This window comes from Anolis sagrei, chromosome 3, assembly GCF_037176765.1.
Source record: "Anolis sagrei isolate rAnoSag1 chromosome 3, rAnoSag1.mat, whole genome shotgun sequence".
Classification (NCBI taxonomy): domain Eukaryota; kingdom Metazoa; phylum Chordata; class Lepidosauria; order Squamata; family Dactyloidae; genus Anolis; species Anolis sagrei.
The window spans coordinates 78,918,157-78,937,732 of record NC_090023.1 but is presented as its reverse complement, the minus strand read 5'-3'; the positions used below and the strand labels follow the sequence as shown (position 1 = coordinate 78,937,732).

The following is a 19,576-nucleotide window of genomic DNA, read 5'->3' as shown; positions in this document are numbered from 1 at the left end:
AACAAAATATCTAAATAGCAGAAATTGTGTGATATGTGTGTGCCTCCCTCTGTATATATATTTGTGCACTCATGTCACCTGCCAGCCTAAGGCAACTCCATTAAATTCATAGGGTTTTTGAAAGCAAAGAATAATCAGAGGTAGTTTGTTATTGTCTTCCTCTGAAAAGTTCTCTATCCTGTTCCTTTGGGTCCAAGTACTAACCATGTCTGGTCCAGCTTAGCTCCAAAGATAGGTAGGATCCAACGCCTTTGGGATAGTTAGGTATAAACCGGAAAAAGTAGCTGATGGCATTCTTTAAGGTAGAAGTTTTAAATATGTGGCCCTCCAGATGTTTGGGCCTCGAAGTCCCAGAAACCCTAGTCAATTTGTCCAATGGCCAGGAATTTTGGAGCTGAAGGGACACAAGTTTGACACCAGTGCTTTAAGTGATACAAACTGAACTGTGCAAAGTATCCCTGTCTGCTTTTGCCACTCCCACCTTTCTATTTTTTAATGATGTTAGAGGATAAAATGAGTAGAAGTGTGATAGGTTTTCAGAGATGGCCCAGCCAACTGCTGGGAAACAAGTGTCACATAGAGATGTATCAGGGGTAATTTTCCCCAAGGTCTACTCAAAGAGCACTTTCAGACTATCCATGCATGCACAACAGATGCAATCAGAATAGCAGAACACAATATCATCCCCATCATCAAGGGAAGAGACATACTGAAGGTTTATCATGTGACAAGAACTCTAGGGATGAGGAGGTGGTCAGCTTCAGAAAGATGCTGCTTCCATTCTTTCGATGCTTCAAATGCCTCAACCCTGTATCTCCCAGCTTAATGCCTTCTGGATGTATTGGACTACAAATCCACCATTTTCCATATTGGGTCTAACATAGTGTTTCTCCACCTTCCCAATGACGCAACCACTTAATACAGTTCCTCATGTTGTAGTGACCCCCAACCATAGCATTATTTCAATTGCTGCAACTGTTTGCAACTGTTATGAATCATAATGTAACCATCTGATATGCAGGATGTATTTTCATTCACTGGATCAAATTTGGCACAAATACACAATACTCCCAAATTTGAATAGTGGTGGGGTTGGGGGAGGGGTTTATTTTGTTATTTGGGAGTTTTAGTTGATGAGATTTATAGTTAACCTACAATTAAAGGGCATTCTGAACTCCACCAATGATGGAATTGAAGCAAACATTGACATACAGAACTCCCACGACCAACTGATAATCCTGGAAGGGTTTTGTGGGCATTGACCTTGAGTTTTGGAGTCGTGGTTCACCTACACCGAGAGAGCACTGTGGACTCAAACAATTATAGATCTGGACCAAACTTGGCACACATACTCAATATGCCCAAATGTGAACACTGGTGGAGTTTGGGGAAAGAAGACATTGACATCAAAGAGCATTCTGAACCTACCAACAATAGAATTGGGCCAAACTTCCCACACAGAACCCCCATGATCAACAGAAAATACTGTGTTTTCTGATGGTCTTTGACGGCCCCGCTGGAAACCCCTCGCAACCCCACCCCACCCCCTCACGGGGTCCTGATCCCCAGGTTGAGGACTTCTCTATAGCAGGTAAACACTACACCTCATTTGACAAGGTGACTACTCCAGGATATGTGTTTGTTGTTCATTCGTTCAGTCGTCTCCGACTCTTCGTGACCTCATGGACCAGCCCACGGCAGAGCTCCCTGTCGGCTGTCACCACCCCCAGCTCCCTCAAGGTCAGTCCAGTCACTTCAAGGATGCCATCCATCCATCTTGCCCTAGGTCGGCCCCTCTTCCTTTTGCCTTCCACTTTCCCCAGCATAATTGTCTTCTCTAGGCTTTCCTGTCTCCTCATGATGTGACCAAAGTACTTCAACTTTGTCTCTAGTATCTTTCCCTCCAGTGAGCAGTCGGCTTTATTTCCTGGAGGATGGACTGGTTGGATCTTCTCGCAGTCCAAGGCACTCTCAGAACTTTCCTCCAGCACCACAGTTCAAAAGCATCTATCTTCCTTCGCTCAGCCTTCCCTAAGGTCCAGCTCTCACATCCATAGGTTACTACAGGGAATACCATGGCTTTGACTAGGCGGATCTTTGTTGCCAGTCTGATGTCTCTACTCTTTACTATTTTATCGAGATTGGACATTGCTCTCCTCCCAAGAAGTAAGCGTCTTCTGATTTCCTGGCCACAGTCTGCATCTGCAGTAATCTTTGCACCTAGAAATACAAAGTCTGTCACGGCCTCCACAGTTTCTCCCTCTATTTTCCAGTTGTCAATCATTCTTGTTGCCATAATCTTGGTTTTTTTGACGTTTAGCTGCAACCCGGCTTTTGCGCTTTCTTCTTTCACCTTGATTAGAAGGCTCCTCAGCTCCTCCTCGCTTTCGGCCATCAGAGTGGTGTCATCTGCATATCTGAGGTTGTTAATGTTTCTTCCAGCAATTTTCACCCCAGCTTTGCATTCATCCAGCCCCGCACATCGCATGATGTGTTCTGCATACAAGTTAAAAAGGTTGGGTGAGAGGATGCAGCCTTGCCGTACGCCTTTCCCAATCTTGAACCAATCTGTTGTTCCGTGGTCAGTTCTTACTGTTGCTACTTGGTCCTTGTACAGATTCCTCAGGAGAGAGACAAGGTGGCTTGGGATGCCCATCCCACTAAGAACTTGCCACAATGTATTATGATCCACACAGTCAAAGGCTTTAGAATAGTCAATGGAGCAGAAGTAGATGTTTTTCTGAAACTCCCTGCCTTTCTCCATTATCCAGCGGATATTGGCAATTTGGTCTCTCGTTCCTCTGCCTTTTCTAAACCCAGCTTGAACATCTGGCAACTCTCGCTCCATGTATTGCTGGAGTCTTCCTTGCAGGATCTTGAGCATTACCTTGCTGGCATGAGAAATAAGGGCCACTGTACGGAAGTTTGAGCAGTCTTTCGCATTTCCTTTTTTTGGTATGGGGATATAAGTTGATTTTTTCCAGTCTGATGGCCATTCTTGTGTTTTCCATATTTGCTGGCAAATGGCATGCATCACCTTGACAGCATCATCTTTTAAGATTTTAAACAGTTCAGCTGGGATCCCGTCGTCTCCTGCTGCCTTGTTGTTAGCAATGCTTCTTAAGGCCCATTCAACCTCACTCCTCAGGATGTCTGGTTCTAATTCATTCACCACACCGTCAAAACTATCCTCAATATTATTATCCTTCCTATACAGATCTTCCGTATAGTCTCGCCACCTTCTCTTGATCTCTTCAGCTTCTGTTAGGTCCCTGCCATCTTTGTTTCTTATCATACCAATTTTTGCCCGAAATTTACCTCCAATGTTTCTAATTTTCTGGAAGAGGTCTCTTGTCCTTCCTATTCTGTTGTCTTCTTCCACTTCCATGCATTGCTTATTTAAAAATAGTTCCTTATCTCTTCTGGCTAACCTCTGGAATTGCGCATTTAACTGGGCATATCTCCCCTTATCCCTGTTTCCTTTTGCTTTCCTCCTTTCTTGGGCTACTTCCAGTGTCTCAGCAGACAACCATTTTGCCTTCTTGGTTTTCTTTTTCTTTGGGACGTACTTTGTTGCTGCCTCCTGAACAATGTCTCGGACTTCTGTCCATAGTTCTTCTGGGACTCTGTTTACTAAATCTAGTCCTTCAAATCTGTTCTTCACTTCCACTGTATATTCGCTAGGAATGTTAGTGAGATCATATCTAACTGGTCTGTGTATTTTCCCTGATCTCTTTAGTTTTATTCTAAATTGGGCAATAAGAAGTTCGTGATCTGAGCTACAGTCAGCCCCAGGTCTTGTTTTCACCGACTGGATGGATGTCCGCCACCTTTGGCTGCAAAGGATGTAGTCAATCTGATTTCGGTGTTGACCGTCTGGAGAGGTCCATGTGTAAAGCCGTCTTTTAGGTTGTTGGAAGAGAGTATTCGTTATACACAGCGAGTTTTCCTGGCAAAATTCTATCAGCCTGCGTCCCGCTTCATTTTGTTCTCCCAGACCATGCTTGCCTGTGATCCCTGTTGTCATTTGACTTCCCACCTTGGCATTCCAGTCTCCTGTAATGAAAATAATGTCTCTTTTTGGTGTATTATCCAGTAGTTCCTGCAGATCCTCATAGAACTGATCTACTTCTGCTTCTTCAGCAGCTGTGGTTGGGGCATATATTTGGATCACTGTAATGTTATGTAGGATATGTAGTAGACACTAAAGAATCACTATTGCCTCTCTGTAAATTATAAACCACATTTAAGAAACGTTGTGCCCTCCGGATGTTTTGGGCTATATCTCTCTGTGAAAGTGATCAATAGCTAGATATTATAGAAGCAGTACTTCCAAACAAATGGAAGGGTCTATGAACTAACCTGTTATAGACCTAAAAACCTCAACAGCAAACTACAGTTGTTCAATAGGTTATAGACTTTCAATTTGTTATACAGATGTCCCTTTTGTGGTTTCAACTTTTTACCATTTCATTAAAATCTCTCTAGGAATCTCCAAGTCCTCCAGTATGACTCTGTGGTCAATGCTCTATGGTCATGCTGAAGGATCTAAAAAATTATAGAGAGGACATTTCTCTAGCAATCTCTACGTCCTCTAGTGTGATTCAATGATCAACGTCCAGTAGAGGTTGACCACAGCGTTTCTTTATTTGTGGTCTTTCATTTTCATGGAAGGCTTGTTCCCCAAAGCACAGTGGATATGAAGACCTGACTAAAATTGTTTTGGAATAAAATAGTAGTGATAAACCAGGGACTGCAAGTACATCTGCCTCTCTGAAGAAATACAGATTATTACAGATCATTGTTGTATACATGAGTCAGACATATATGTGCTAATTGCCTTCTTCCCGTCTCATCATAGCAGGTATTCTTTGAGATGTGGACACAGTAATCTGCCTTCTACTCAGTCAGACCATGGTCCATGTACTTTTGTCAACTGTGATTGGCAAAGGTTTTAGATGGGATTGCTTCTGAGAACTCCTTGAAAGTCCTGCTTAGCTTTTGAGACTGGGATGAGGTGGTGTGTTCCATGTATTAGAGTGGACAACATGGAAGAGCTGAGCCCCTTAGAAATGTTGTACTAAAATAATAAAAAGAAGCTTGGAGGAGTGTGTCTAATTTCAGCTTCTTGAATTTGAATGTAGACATGGAGTAGAGGTGGAAATGAAAATTTCCTTTTGAATATTTTCTACTTTTGCACTTTACTACAGTCTTAATCTTGTAGGAAGCAGATCTGCGCTAAGGGTAGATTGTTCCTTTACACCAGGAAGAATTCGTAAAAAATCTGACTTTGAGTTTCCTCATCGTGCCAGAGAGAAAACTGCAATATACTGTCAATTGGCAGCATCAGGAAGTTGGAACTCACGTGCCCTTTCTTAATGGACATCACGGACTCCTCAGGAAAGGATGTGGCGTGATGAAGCAATTCCTCTTTGAACACAAGATGGCAGCCTTAAATTCATGCAGCCCTACACAGCTTTTAATCTTACAGATCATTAAATTCCTAATTTACACATTATGTTTTCGTGGGCCTGCCCATAACTCATTAGTGTTAAACTCATGAGTTGTAAAGATCAGCACATATGACAGGCACTGGTTTCTTTACCTGATTTTTTTTACCTTTGATGGAGCATCACATTGCAACAGGAATGCTGCTCTTTACTTACGAATTCATTCCACTGGAACGTGTCAAGTGTTTGGAAGAGTAGATACAGCTCAGGCATACTCCATTTTGAAATTCAATGGATGATTTTCCTACCTCTATCACACACTAGCAAACAATCTGTTTAATTCAGGAGTTCTCATTTGATTTGCCATCACATTGTAGAGAGTTATTCCCGCCCACTGTCCCTCTCCTGTTTTCTTTGTGAAAAGAATCACCTCCTCTTCTGGACTCCTGGGTCATAATTGACATTTTCTAATTGTTTCTATCATAAACACATAGCAAACATTTATTAAGTTGCAAAAACTTTGTCTTTGCAGGAGGGACATCCTGCTATAGCACATTTTGCTCTAATTTCTCAATGATTGAATGTTATAGAGTCTCCACCAATTTAACATAGTTTGTGGGCACAAAAATGAAGTCTCTGGAGCACAACAAGTACTTTCAAAGTACGAACTACACAATTAAACAGGAAATAACTCTTACAAACTAGGAACATATTTCTATTATTATTATTATTATTATTATTATTATTATTTAAAACACAACAAGATGAGTCCACAGCAGACTCACTGCTGGCTGTTGTATTGGATCACACGTCGGACACTTCCCAAGTTTCTAGGACTGTGTGATGTATCAGTGAATAATGCATGCAGATCCCAGTAAGGTGGCCTTCTGCAGCTGGCAGATGGTAAGTTTGTCAGCGCCAATTGTGTTTAAGTGCAGGCCAAGGTCTTTAGACACTGCACCCAGTGTGTCGATCACCACTGGGACCACCTTGACTAGCTTGTGCCAGAGTCTTTGCAGTTCGATCTTTAAATCCTTGTATCGTGTCAGCTTATTATTCTTATTATTCAGAGGCAGGATGGCCATCTGTCATGGGTGCTTTGATTGTGCTTTTGCTACATGACAGAAAGAAGATGGTTGAACTAGATGGCCCTTGGAATCAACAGAAGGAGGAGGGAAGGAGGCATCTGGGGAAGGTAACACATGGCACACATAACATAGAGAAGGAAGAAATAATAATAATAATAATAATAATTATTATTATTATTATTATTATTATTATTATCATTACCCTGCCACCATCTCCCCGAAGGGACTCAAGGCGGCTTACAAGTGGGACCAAAATACAGCAAAATAAACCAACTAAAAAGACAATTAAAAACATAATAGCATATCACAATCCAATTAAAACAATTAAAACCACAGCAGGGTATAAAAACATCATTAAAAGTATATCAAACCAAATGGAAGAAAGGAAGGAAGCCCTCCAGAAAGTGCATGAGACAGAAAGGAACACAACATGCTGATCTTTCCTCCTCAATGAGCAAAAAGTAATGGTGGAGCTTTTTCTCAAAGGGGCATTTTGACTCTTCCCACTAATTGCCTAACTGTATAATTTTAAAGCTGAGAATGACGAATACCATCACATTTCAGAATTGGCCATTTTGCCCATCTCTAGCCTGATAATTTGCAAAAAAAAAGTCACTTGCGAACCAGCTTAGAAAGCATCTGAAAAGATAACCCTTTACAGCGTTCTTTTAACCACTACTGTACACGTGAAGCCTTATATCATGAGATGAACACAGATGAATGCAATTTCTTAAGTGTGTGGTTTAGTAGTATTTAATAAATGTGAAGTAGCTGGTGTGGTGTCAGTTTTCACATCCAACATCTGTAAAAGGTGAGGGGGAGGTCTTGTACTTTGTACTTGTGCAGCACTTTAAAAGAATATAAACATTTTTCCTTTCTGCAAATTGCCCCTGAGTTTTTACCAAGTGCACACACAAATGGGAGCCATGCACGGTGTCTAGCCAGATTTTCACTGTACCCAGGTTCTGGATTTTTTTAAGCATTTGTCTAGTGAATTCAAATGAAGAGTAAAGATGGGAAATAAATGGATGACTCACACATCATGAAAATGCTTCCCTTCTTTCTTAACCACCTGGAACATTTAATTCATTCTTTGCCTTTAATGTAACATGCGAACCAAAGTTGGGGAAAATTACAACTTCTAGAATTCCTTCTAACCAAGGTAAAAGAAGAAAGTGCAAAAGCTGGTTTGCAGTTAAATATAACAAAAAAAACCCAAGATTATGGCAACCAGATTGATTGATAACTGGCAAATAGAGGGAGAAAACATGGAGGCAGTGACACACATTGCATTTCTAAGAGCAAAGATTACTGCAGACACAGACTTCAACCAGGAAATCAGAAGACATTTACTTCTTGAGAGGAGAGCAATGACCAATCTCGATAAAATAGTGAAGAGTAGAGACATCTCACTGGCAACAAAGATCCACATAGTTAAAGCAATGGTATTCCCTGTAATAATCTGTGGATGTGAGAGCTGGACCATAAGGAAGGCTGAGCGAAGGTAAATAGATGCTTTTGAATTGTGGTGTTGGAGGACCATTCTGAGAATGCCTTGGACCGCAAGAAGATCCAACCAATCCATACTTCAGGAAATAATACTTTAGCCACATAATGAGAAGACAGAAACGCTTAGAGAAGACAACAATGCTGGGGAAAATGTAAGGAAAAAGAAAGAGGGGCCAACAAAGAGCAAAATGGATGGATGGTATCCTTGTAGGAGCTGGGGGTGGCGAGCTCTGGTGTACGCTGGTCCATGAGGTCATGAAGAGTCAGAGGTGACTGAACGAATAAACAACAAGAATTCCTCAGCCTGTATAGCTATTATAGATTATGGTTGGCAAAATCTGGGAATAGAAGGAAAAATAGTAACTTTACCAAACTTCAGTGTGAGTTCTCTCTCTCTCTTACTCACCCTTTTCCACATATACACTTTAATCTCACTTTCATCCAAGGAGCAAATGCACAACCCTATAAGATAATTCAAGTCATAAGACTGAATTGCTGAAGGCCACCAAAGATGTCTGTGTGCATAGTGGAAATTTAGCAAGCTACACAGGAAACTCTTCCATGGTCACATTGTGCACAGCTGGTTAATGTTTTGGAATTTATTTTCAGATAGCCCCTTGTAATTCTTTAATGTGTTCTTTATTTTTCAAGAGTCCATCCAGGCAATGTCTAAAAGTTCATTGACATCAAGAGTCTTGGGAATATTGAGTGTGAATTCAGGAGTTTTAAGTAAAAGGCAGATCTGCATATTCTATGTAGATTATTTAATATCAAATACAGGGCTAAAAGCCATTGAACTTAAATGGAGTATCCGTTCACTGGAGAGGTTTTTCTTCCAAAGACTCATGAAAGATAAACATTTGCAACGCAGAAAGTTGTCCTTCAGCACACTGATAAGGTGGTGCTGAGACTCTGCACTCAAAAAAAGAATCAGCAGTAGCTGCAGAAACAAACAGAGCAGACTTCCTCCCACTAGTGCCTTCCAGATGTGTTGGACTAGAATACATCTGGGGCTCATTCACACAATAGAATAATAGCACTATTATCCCACTGTAGCTGCCATGGTTTCCTCCTATGGAATCCTGGGATTTGCAATTTAGGCAGGAACATTTTGAATTCTCAGCTGGAGAACTCCAGTGCCCCGATAAAGTACAAACCATGGGATTCTGTAGTGAGCCAAATGTTTCAAATCCAATTATCACAGGGACAGAGAATGAGGTGAAATCTTCTGAACAGGAGCACAGACAGCAAAACAAACACCACAGGGGTGTTAACCCTTCCTTATGCTATCCAAAGATAGATAGATAGATAGATAGATAGATAGATAGATAGATAGATAGATAGATAGATACTGTAGACAGACAGATTGATGGATATTTGGCTGGAGTTACACTTAAAAATGTACCTCTTCCCTGCCCCAATTGCCTCTTGCCCTCACTAGACAGTAAAGATTCACTGGGCAAAGATACAACTCTCAATATAAAACTCAATATACAACTCTCAATATAAAACTGCATTATATGGCCAGTGTAGACTCATATAATGCAGGTCAATGCAATTAAAATGTGTTATATGATTCTACACTGACCATTCAAACTACATTATATAGCAATGTAAATTGGGCCCCCATTGCTTGTCCTGACTACTGGTGGGAACTTTTGATTCAGGCAGAAAAGTAGGATTACTAAGGTATAACCTCCATGGAAAGCTAACCAACTCCAAAAGAGCCATTTCAATCTTTTTTGCCCCAAAAGTGGCCCTCCAGATGTTCTTGGGCTGCAATTGTCAGCATTTCTCTCCTTCAGCTAAGTTGGCTGGGGCAACTGGGAATGGGAATCCAACCATACCTGGAAAGCTGCATTTTGCATCATCACCCCCACCCCTATTCTGCAAGTTGTTTGGAAGCCAACTGGAAAAATGGGGGTCCTGGAAAGAATATTGAAAAATTGTAAAGTAATGTGCCTTGATTTCATTTGTTCTAGATTAAAATTAGTAGAAGATTTTGCTGTGCAGCATGATGAGGGCTATAAAAACAACTACTTCAAGCACAACTTGTCTACACCACACAATTGATGGATGGTGGCGAGACACTAAAGATGTTTCTCATCCAGGGTAGTATTTATCCCAGGTCTACCCCAGTAGGTATGTATTTTTAATATTTAATTTAATCAGGGGTTAATTAAAAAGAAATCTGCTGAAAGCCACCCAAAAACTTGAGTGACATAGATATGTTTTAGATGAGGGGTGGCGAATCCTTTTTCTGTCTAAGGTCATTCAGATATTTATAGCATTATTTGTGGGCTATACAAAATTAGAGGGAGAAGAGGTCCCAGATAGATAGATAGAGGGGAGAGGAGGGGGCCTTGACCATTGAGAATGGCAAGGGGCCTAGGGGAGGAAAGCCATGCTGCGGTAGGAGCCTGGCTGGAGATCATGGCCTTGGAACACCCAACCGGTTCTTGGTGACACCATTGCAATCCAGTCAAAGAGGTGGAAGGAGAGGATGGCTACCAGGCACAGACGGAGAGGGGTACACAGTCAAGGGGGTATCTGGGTGGGCAGCAGTGAGAAGTCTGCCTGGACCAAGGGTCAAGCTCCAACAGGTTGGAGTGCCTCCTTCTAGCCATATTCCCAGAAGAGCCAAGCATTAAGCAATGGAAGAAGGACCAAAGGGAGACCGACAGCTCTCCGAGGCTTATTATGGCTTGTATCGCACAGAGAAGGAGAAGGAGAAAGAGGGATGGGCAGACGTGGACACTGCAGATCCAGATCAAATGACTTCACAGGCCATATACGGCCCATGGGCCAGATGTTTCATGCCCCTGCACCATGACCATCAAATGTGACTGCTGTTGTTTTGTATCAACACTGGACACTTACTTAGGCGATCCTTCGTAGCCTGAGGATGATGGTCATCCAAGTGTAGTGTCTTGGTGGTAAGTCTGTAGGTGGCTGTGTAGCCCTATTCTTGATCCGCATATTCTCCCGCAGTGAGGACATCATTTCCAGGTGGAAGGCGGTCCCAGTCAGGGTTGGCTTGACATGCCTTCCTCTTGGCATGCTTTTCCCTTTCGCCCTCCATTCGTGCCTCCTCAAATTCTGCAGCACTGCTGGTCATACCTGACTTCCAGTTAGAACGTTCAAGGGCCAGGACTTCCCAGTTCTCGGTATCTATGCCATAGTTTTCAAGGTTGGCTTTAAGCCCATCTTTCAATCTCTTTTCCTGTCCACCAATGTTACATTTCCCATTCTTGAGTTGGGAGTATAGTAACTGCTTTGGAGACAGTGATTGGACATTTGGACAACGTCGTCTGTCCAGTGGAGTTGATGGCATAGGAGCATTGCTTCAGTGCTAGTAGTCTTTGCTTCTTCCAGCACGCTGACATTTGTCCTCCTGTCTTCTAAAGAGATTTGCAGGATTTTTCGGAGGCAACACTGATAGAATTATTCCAGGAGTTCAGTGTGACATCTGTAGACTGTCCATGTTTTGCAGGTGTATAGCAGGGTTGGGAGGACAATAGCTTTATAAACAAGCACCTTGGTCTCCGTATGGATGCCCCAGTCCTCAAACACTCTCTGCTTCATTCAGAAAAATGCTGCATTCGTAGAACTCAGGCAGTGTTGTGTTTCTGTGTCAATGTTGACTTTTGTGGAGAGGTGGCTGCCAAGGTAGCGGGAATGGTCAACATTTTCTAATGTTACACCATTAAGCTGTATTTCTGGCATTGCAGAGGGATTGGCTATGACTTATGGGCAATCTGAAGCATGTCCTCAACCCCCTCTGTACCAAGAGCAGGTAAAAATGTGGCCTTCCATCTGCAGGTTCCATTGCCTTGAGCCTGCATAGCCAATCAGAGTGAATAATAATGATAATGATAATAATGATAATAACAATAACCTTTATTTATAAATGTATACTTTTTAATACTTTATTTCTATCCCAGTCTATCTCACCCCGAAGGGGACTCAGAGAGGCTTACAAGTTTTTGGCAATATTCCATGCCACAATTATACAAAAAAATCATTAAAATTCTACAAAAATCAAACAATACATACCACAATTAACTGTTAAAATAAATGAGACATATATATCCCACCGTATTGTTATCAAGCAGAAGGGACTCAACTGCAGTCCAAAATAATCTTGTTTTAGGAAGTTTTTGCTGCAATCCAAAATATCTATAAGGTTGCGTGTGCATACGTGCCTTCAAATCACCTGTCAACTTATGGCAACCCCGTTTATTTTATAGAGTTTTATTAAGCAATAAATACTCAGAGGTGTTGAACAAAACAGAAGTGACTTAATTAAAGATGATGTATTTAAAAATGGCATAATTAAAGACTGTATGGCTAAATGAGAGCAGAATTTTGGTTATAGTATAAAATTAGAAAAATTGTGAAAATGTGGCAGAAGGGTTTAAAATTTACATTATCAAATAATCTTAAAGATAATTTCTATAAATTATGTTTATATGGCATTTAACTCCTCCCCCACAAATCAAAAATGTATAAAGGGGAAAATAATACATGTTGGAAATGTGAAGTTCATGAAGGACTTATTACCATATGATGTGGTGGACCTGTAAAAAGGCCAAAAAGTTCTGGGTGCAAACTTATGGAGTAATCCAAGAAATTATTTTTAAAAAATCAACCTCAAGACAGAACTTGCAATATTATGACTACTGGATGATCAAATAAGAATACAGCAGTACATGTTAACAGTAGCAAGAATATTATATGCTCAAAAGCAGAAAACAACAGAGATGCCAACTATAGACAAGTGGGCAGTCAAGATATAAGAAATAATTGAAATGGACAAATTAATAAGTATTGTTGAAGCATAAATCATTATAAAAAATTAAATAAATAAATAAATAAATAAATACAGAAAGAAAGAAAGAAAGAAAGAAAGAAAGACCTGGTATCTCATGCAAATACTAACCGAGGTGACCTTATTTAGCTTCCATGAATATATAAGATCTGGGTTATTTAGGGTATTTAGGGCTTGTTCTATGTGCTTAGAGGATGAACGTGGGAGAAAATCAGAGTAGAACTCAACTAGACCTCATTTCTGGTATGCAGAAACCAAGTGAAGTGAAGTCAAGTGATAGTCATAAATAGATGACCTCGGGCTACTTTTGAGGGGGGGGGGAATCAAATGAGAACCATCTGGAATATAGATTTTAATTCCCATTTAACCTTAATGTGTTTCCTCTCCCACCTGTGAATTAGTGTTGCCAGCTTTTCAAAAAAGCAATATGGGACAATTGAAATTCATGACATTTAGGACTGACAACCAGGAAATAGCTATGAATAAAATTGTGCCCTACCTAAATACTAAATGCAAGTATTGATTCCAGTTGACTTAGCCATATGTTTTTCTACAAAATTACCACTTTTTTCATTCATAAATTACATGATGCCACAAACACTACTGCCTTTATGAAAAACCCACACCACAAAAAAATGTGATTTTTAGCATCTTGTTCAATGTATAGAAGATTTTCCAGTCCTCAAATGAGGGACATTCCTTATAATAAAAGACACCTGTTAGTCCGAGAAAGACAAGCTTTCTGGATCAAATAAGGGACATATCTTTAAATGGGGAGACACCTGGAAACACGACTGTGAATCCACACAGTCTGGAACTTAAGTCAACCTCCTTCTCATGATAGTAAAATGGGGCGGCCAGCTGAACAAATAGCAGAAATGTGGCTTCTCCTAGACTGAAAATAAACACAAAGGGGTGCTGAAGGAAGGGGGACAAAAGCAACTTGTAATATTTGATGTTTGCAGAAGCTGAGAAATAACTGCTTTTCTGTTTGACAACACCCAGACAGCTTGCAGGGCCTGTGGAAGTTGTAGTCCAAAAAGAAAAGCAAATTTTGACCTCATTGTGAAGGTGCCTTATATTTTGAAAGCAGATTCTGTACTATTGGCCTTTCAAGCACTCCAAAACAACAAGGTTGGCCACCTCTCTGCTTCGGAGAATGCCTTCCACAGCTTCAAGGAAATTTAGACAAGAGAACCAAAAGAGTCCTCCGTTGCTGTCACTCAGGCAAGACCCACCTCCATAAGCATTTTTGACCAGATTTTTTTTTGACAGCACCAGAAACCAGACAGGTATGATGGGCTGAACTGAAACAGGGTTTGCAGTGACAGGGACACTGCTTGGAGCTGTCAGAAGAAAGACATGCTGGCTAGAAGAGGGCAAGTGTGGGAATACAAGGCATTCTGCAGGCAGAGGTCAATGTCACCAAGAGAAAAGAATGGCAAGGAGTGAAACAATGATGCTTCTCACTATGACAGCAGAAATACCTGGCAGCCACTTCTGTGATTTAGGGAAAGAAGCTTTCATTCATGCCCATCACCTGGAGACATTAAGGCCCAGTTCCAAGTAGAAAGTGACATCTGGGGATGGGGAAAAAATGACCTGTGAGCAATTGAATTTGTGAGTCACCTTTTTAATTAACAAGCCATTTAACCTAGAGATTGGAAATTATCTCAGAAACAATGTCTTCAGCGCAGGCAGCCTATCCCTTCGGAAAGGGTTTCTCTGCAAAACATTATAGCACATTATGGAACAGGAAATTATTTGTTCCAGCGAGGAGCGGAAACAACAGAAGTGGGGGAAATAAAGCCATCGAACCTTCTAAGATTTAAGGAATGGATTCCTGAGCTGGTTTAAGGAGGTCATTATTTTGCGCACTAGAAACATTTGAAAGCGGCAATGTTTTCCTCCTCTGTGGTGAAACAGCTCGTCCTAGTCTGGCAGCGATCTCCTCATAGAAACAGATATGCATAAATTGTTTCTAATGAGACCATCTGCCTTTTATAGCCCCCTTGGAACTAAACAGTACCCAAAGACCACTCTGTCTTGAACAGATCGATGGCCCAAGTGCCTGCTCTTGCCTGTTTAAAAAAATGGAGGAGAAAGTGAATTGGATTTGCTGAGAAGGAGCAGGTTTTGATTACTATCATTCATAATGTTTGGGCTGTGTTAAGGAACAGTTGTGGAGGAAGATGAAATAGGCAAATATCACAGAATCATAATGTTGGGAGGGTCCACAGGGGCCATCTAAACCAATCCCCCAATATGCAGAACACACAACTATAGCATCCCTGTAAGATGCATACCATCATAGAATCACAAAGCCCAATGGTTTTCTGCCCCACAATTCTTTCCAGAGCAGAGTCAGCTTGCTTCTCTTTGCATTAAAAGATGTCTTTCATTCTCATCAAGTGCTCATAAACTGGTTCCTCACAATACAGCCATGCTTACTATGGCCGTCTTTACCATGGGCAATTTCAGTAAACCCAAAGCTTTTCCCAACCTGGAATTTTTCAAATGTAAAACTACAACTCCCATCATACTATAGGCAATCAATCTGGGGATCCACATGGTCTGTGACCATGAGGACATAGGTTAACAAGTTGAAGGCAATCACAACAACAGTTTGTTTGAAATGCCTTTCTCTCAGCATGTTTCTCCTTTTCACCCTCTATTTGTGTCTCTTAAAAATCCATAGTGCCATTGGAAAGAGCTGACCTACAGTTAGAACACTCAAAAGCCAGGGCTTCCCAGTTCTTGGTGCTTATTCCACATTTTTAAAGGTTAGCTTTAAATCCATTTTTAAAATCTCCTTTATTTATTTATTTATTTATTTATTTATTTATTTAAAACATTTCTATTACACCCTTCTCACCCCTGTGCCGTCCTGCCTGGGGTCTATAGATCTTAGTGAAAGTAATATGGACATGACACCTCTCCCCAGGGGATTGCTTCTTGCCCTCCTTTAGAGAACTGGAACTTCCAAGGACCAAGACACTATAGATAACTCAAAATAGTCTTTATTGTTCACAATGAGTTATCTTCCTTAGGCACAAACTTGATATTCAAAAGAGATAAAGAAAACATACGTTACAGTCTTTGAAGTCTTGGGTCCAAGGAGTTTTGCAGCTGAGAAGCTTTCCAAGTTCCCTCTTTCTCAATGGCTGTGAAGGCCTGAGCTTTCACAACCCCAGCCCAATGACTTATAATTGAAGGCACAAAGTCTTCCTCTTGATGCCAAGAGACTGATTTGAAGGCGCTTAAGATTCCACAACGTTGTCCAGGTGAGCTGGATATGAAGAATGAATCTTAAGAGTACAAACTTAAGAATTGGTGAAGAGAGATGACTCAACTGAGGGCTTTTGAGCTAAACCCTTTCTCATGTCCATCTGCTGGGATGTTTGATGGTAGAATGAAAAGAAAGCCCTGGCCTCTTCCCCAGGAAGGGGAGGAGCCAAACAATTAAGCAGGGGAGGCAATTCAACAGATGCAAACAACATTGATAGAAAGCAGTAGATAGCCAAACAATTCATATACAAGTGGGGCCTGACACACCATCACAAATTACAGGGAATTACACCAACGGAGCAGATAGCTCTTTCCAAGATCCTAAGCTGATTCCAACAGAGCCTAGAGTCCAAAGTTAATCCAAAAATACAAATGCCAGAGTCCAAAAGACAGTCCAAAGTTCACGAAGCCAGATATCACTAACAGTCCGAGGTCACATCTCCAAACACTAAAGTTGCTGCCAGCAACAAGGTGCCACTCTTGAGCACTTTTTATGCTAGCTTCTCAGGTGTTTCCTTTCTCTTACAACTTGAAGGACTTGCAAAGTTGAATCTTCTGTCTTCACAAGTCTAAAGGAACCAGAACAGTTAACCCTTCCTCCGTCTGGTCAGATGAACTTGCTTGTACTTGCTCTGCAGACTGAGGAGTGGTAACTTCCTCTGCACAGTATTCTTCCAAGCTCAGCTGAGGATGCTGCTGGCCTTTCAAACAGCACCTCTTCACCTTTGCTATCAAAGCTATCCACAACAACACACTATGTTATCATCAGCATATTGGAGTTCTATAAGAGAACTTGTTATCTCATGTTTGGCTTTCAGCCTGCTCTGGTTAAAGAGCTTGGTCCAAAATGTGATTTTCACACTGATAGGAAGCTGCCCATCAACAAGGTGTGGAATCATAGCAATGAAGATAGAATATAATGTTGGGGCAATAACTTTGGGAGTCATTGTTGCCCAAGTCTGTTATTATCATGGAGGAGTTCACAAATTTATCAAAGCATCTGATTTTCAGGAGGATGGTTCAGAGAGCATTATGATTCACTGTGTTGAAGGTCTTCGCACAAAGGTTGATTTTGTTCCCTGCATTTTTTAAAACTGTTGTGCAGTGGAAATCAAGTCTACTGTTCCCTTGGAGATGTGGAAGCCATTCTGGGATTCAGGGAGGATGTCTTCTGAGACAGGTAGAAGACGGTTTGTGATTATTCTTGTGAGGCTTTTTCTGGCAGAGGTTAAAAGGGAGATATCTCAATAGTCTTCACAGTCTGTTCTTTCTCCCTTTTTGTAAAGAGTGATGATAATGGCGGCCTTGAAGCCTGCTGGGATCTTCTCAGTCACCCATACTTTTTCAATAAGCTTGTGAAATTGTGTTAGTTTGGGCCTGCCTTCTTTAAAGATTTCCATAGGGATCCCTTCAGGTCTGCTGGCTTTGTTATTTTTTAGTTGATTGATGGCTTTACTGACTTCCTCCAAAGTAGACACTGCTGCAAGCAGGCAACTCCCATCATACTAATGCACCCACATGGGATTTGGAAGTTTGCCCTTAGGGGGAATTTGAAGGCAGAATGAATTTTTCAAATATTCTTTATTTATTATGAATTCGTAATTGTTTTCCTTTCTAATGTGTTTTTAGTAATGGCAGTCAGCTTGGCTTGAGATGTGTTATGTATACATCCCTTCAAGTTGACTCATGGCAATTCCATAAATTCTATAGGATTTTCTTAGACAAGGAATATTCAGAGGTAGTTTTACCAGTTTCTTTCTTTGAAATGTACCCCAAAGGCACTAGATCTTGTCTGGTCTTAGAAGCTAAGCAGGGTCAGCTGTGATTACTACTTCAATGGGAAACTGCCAATGAATACCAGGTTCTGTAGGCTACATTTCAGAGGAGGGTATTGGCAGAATTCCAGCTGAATATTCCATGCCTAAGAAAAACCCTATGAAATTCCTGGAGTTGCCATAAGTTGACATGTGACCTGAAGGTGTATACACACAGAATAGAAAGAGAGCAAACAAATCCCTACCCCTAAAAGTAATGTGGTATAGTAGTTAGTGTTGGACTAGGACTAGGCATACTTGTCTTGTGAGCCCCGCTCAGTCATGAAACCCACTGCAGCAGTCACTCTTTCTTTTGCAAGGTGGTTAAGAGGCAAGGGAGGACCATGTCTTCTGCCTTGAGCATCTCGTGAAAAAATCAGGACATAAAATACATTTTTAGACATCTACATATAACAGAGCCTCTGATCCCACTACCAGCTCTACTATATTTGTATGGTTATGGGTGCCATTCAGCTTTATTACTACAACAGTTCAACTTGCAATGGGTTCCATTCCAGGCAAAATTCAAAGTACTGGTTTTGTCCTTAAAAGCTTTAAGTAGCTTTGGTCCAGGCCATCTGGCAGACTGGTGAGGCATCCTCACAAGAAGTCCTTTTCTCATTCCCTCCTTTTTCACAGTAATATCTTGTGAAGGCCTACAAGACAGGCACCCCAGTGGCTGCCTCAGGCCCAAGATTACCCTTTCTGTCCACTTATCAGGAAGCAAAGACTTCTTTACGCCATACGGGGCTTTTAATAGTATGATGTACTGTTTTCTAATTGTACTATTTTGAATGATGCTGCATTTAAGCTGATTTTTATTATTCTAAATTATATTCTATGTCATAGATTGATTTTCATAATTTAATTCCATTTTAGTATTGACCTTTTGCATGTTTTCACTATGTTGTTTTTAATTCTAAGCCACCTTGATCCTGCTTTCTGGAGAAAAGGTTGGGTATGAATAAAGATTGCCGTCTGTGGTTCACCATGCAGGGTGGAAGCAAAGGAAAGGAGACTCTGAAGAGGAATACAGATTGAAATTCTATGCATCTGGGAAGGCTTTTCAGAGGCTGCAGCATGGATGGAGGTCCACAGCTCTGCGTTGAATTCATTCCTTGCGGCCACACAGTCTATTGTGCTAGCTGAAAGCCACTCCAAAGAAACTGAATGGCACGTCATCCCCCGCACCCCTCCGCTTCCTGCATTGGCAAAAAGAAACCTTGCGCAAGCATTAAAAGGTGTATGAATCATTCATGATAAAATAAAAGCACCGTGCGCCATAGTCAAGAGTTTAGGATCATGATTTTTTAGGGTAACAGAACATGAATGGTACAAACAAATGCAGAGTTTGGAAAAAAGATGCTGTTTGGTAACTCCATGTTGAGAGGTATGGTCCACAAAGGTAACTTTTCCAAGCTCTTACATTTTAATTAAGTCAGATGTGATGACTGTTACATTTCATATTTTGTTCATTCTCATACAATTTCTTAGAAATTATTTTTCTCCACTCTTTCTTGTTCAAAGATGGAACACAGAATATGAATTCTGAAAAAACATGAGCAGCATAATGTTTTGCATGTGAAAGATGTTGTG

General features: G+C 41.0%; 1 long non-coding RNA gene across 1 annotated transcript in view; it reads left to right on the top strand.

Annotated features, from left to right (window-relative positions):
* The window catches only part of LOC132770001 (uncharacterized), a 50,684-nt gene extending 31,419 nt beyond the window's left edge, over positions 1 to 19,265 (top strand). The window contains exons 3-4 of the long non-coding RNA XR_009630972.2: positions 10,030 to 10,189; positions 18,977 to 19,265. This is a non-coding gene — a long non-coding RNA (uncharacterized lncRNA). The remainder of the gene's footprint in view (positions 1 to 10,029; positions 10,190 to 18,976) is intronic.
* Positions 19,266 to 19,576: the final 311 nt, after the last annotated feature.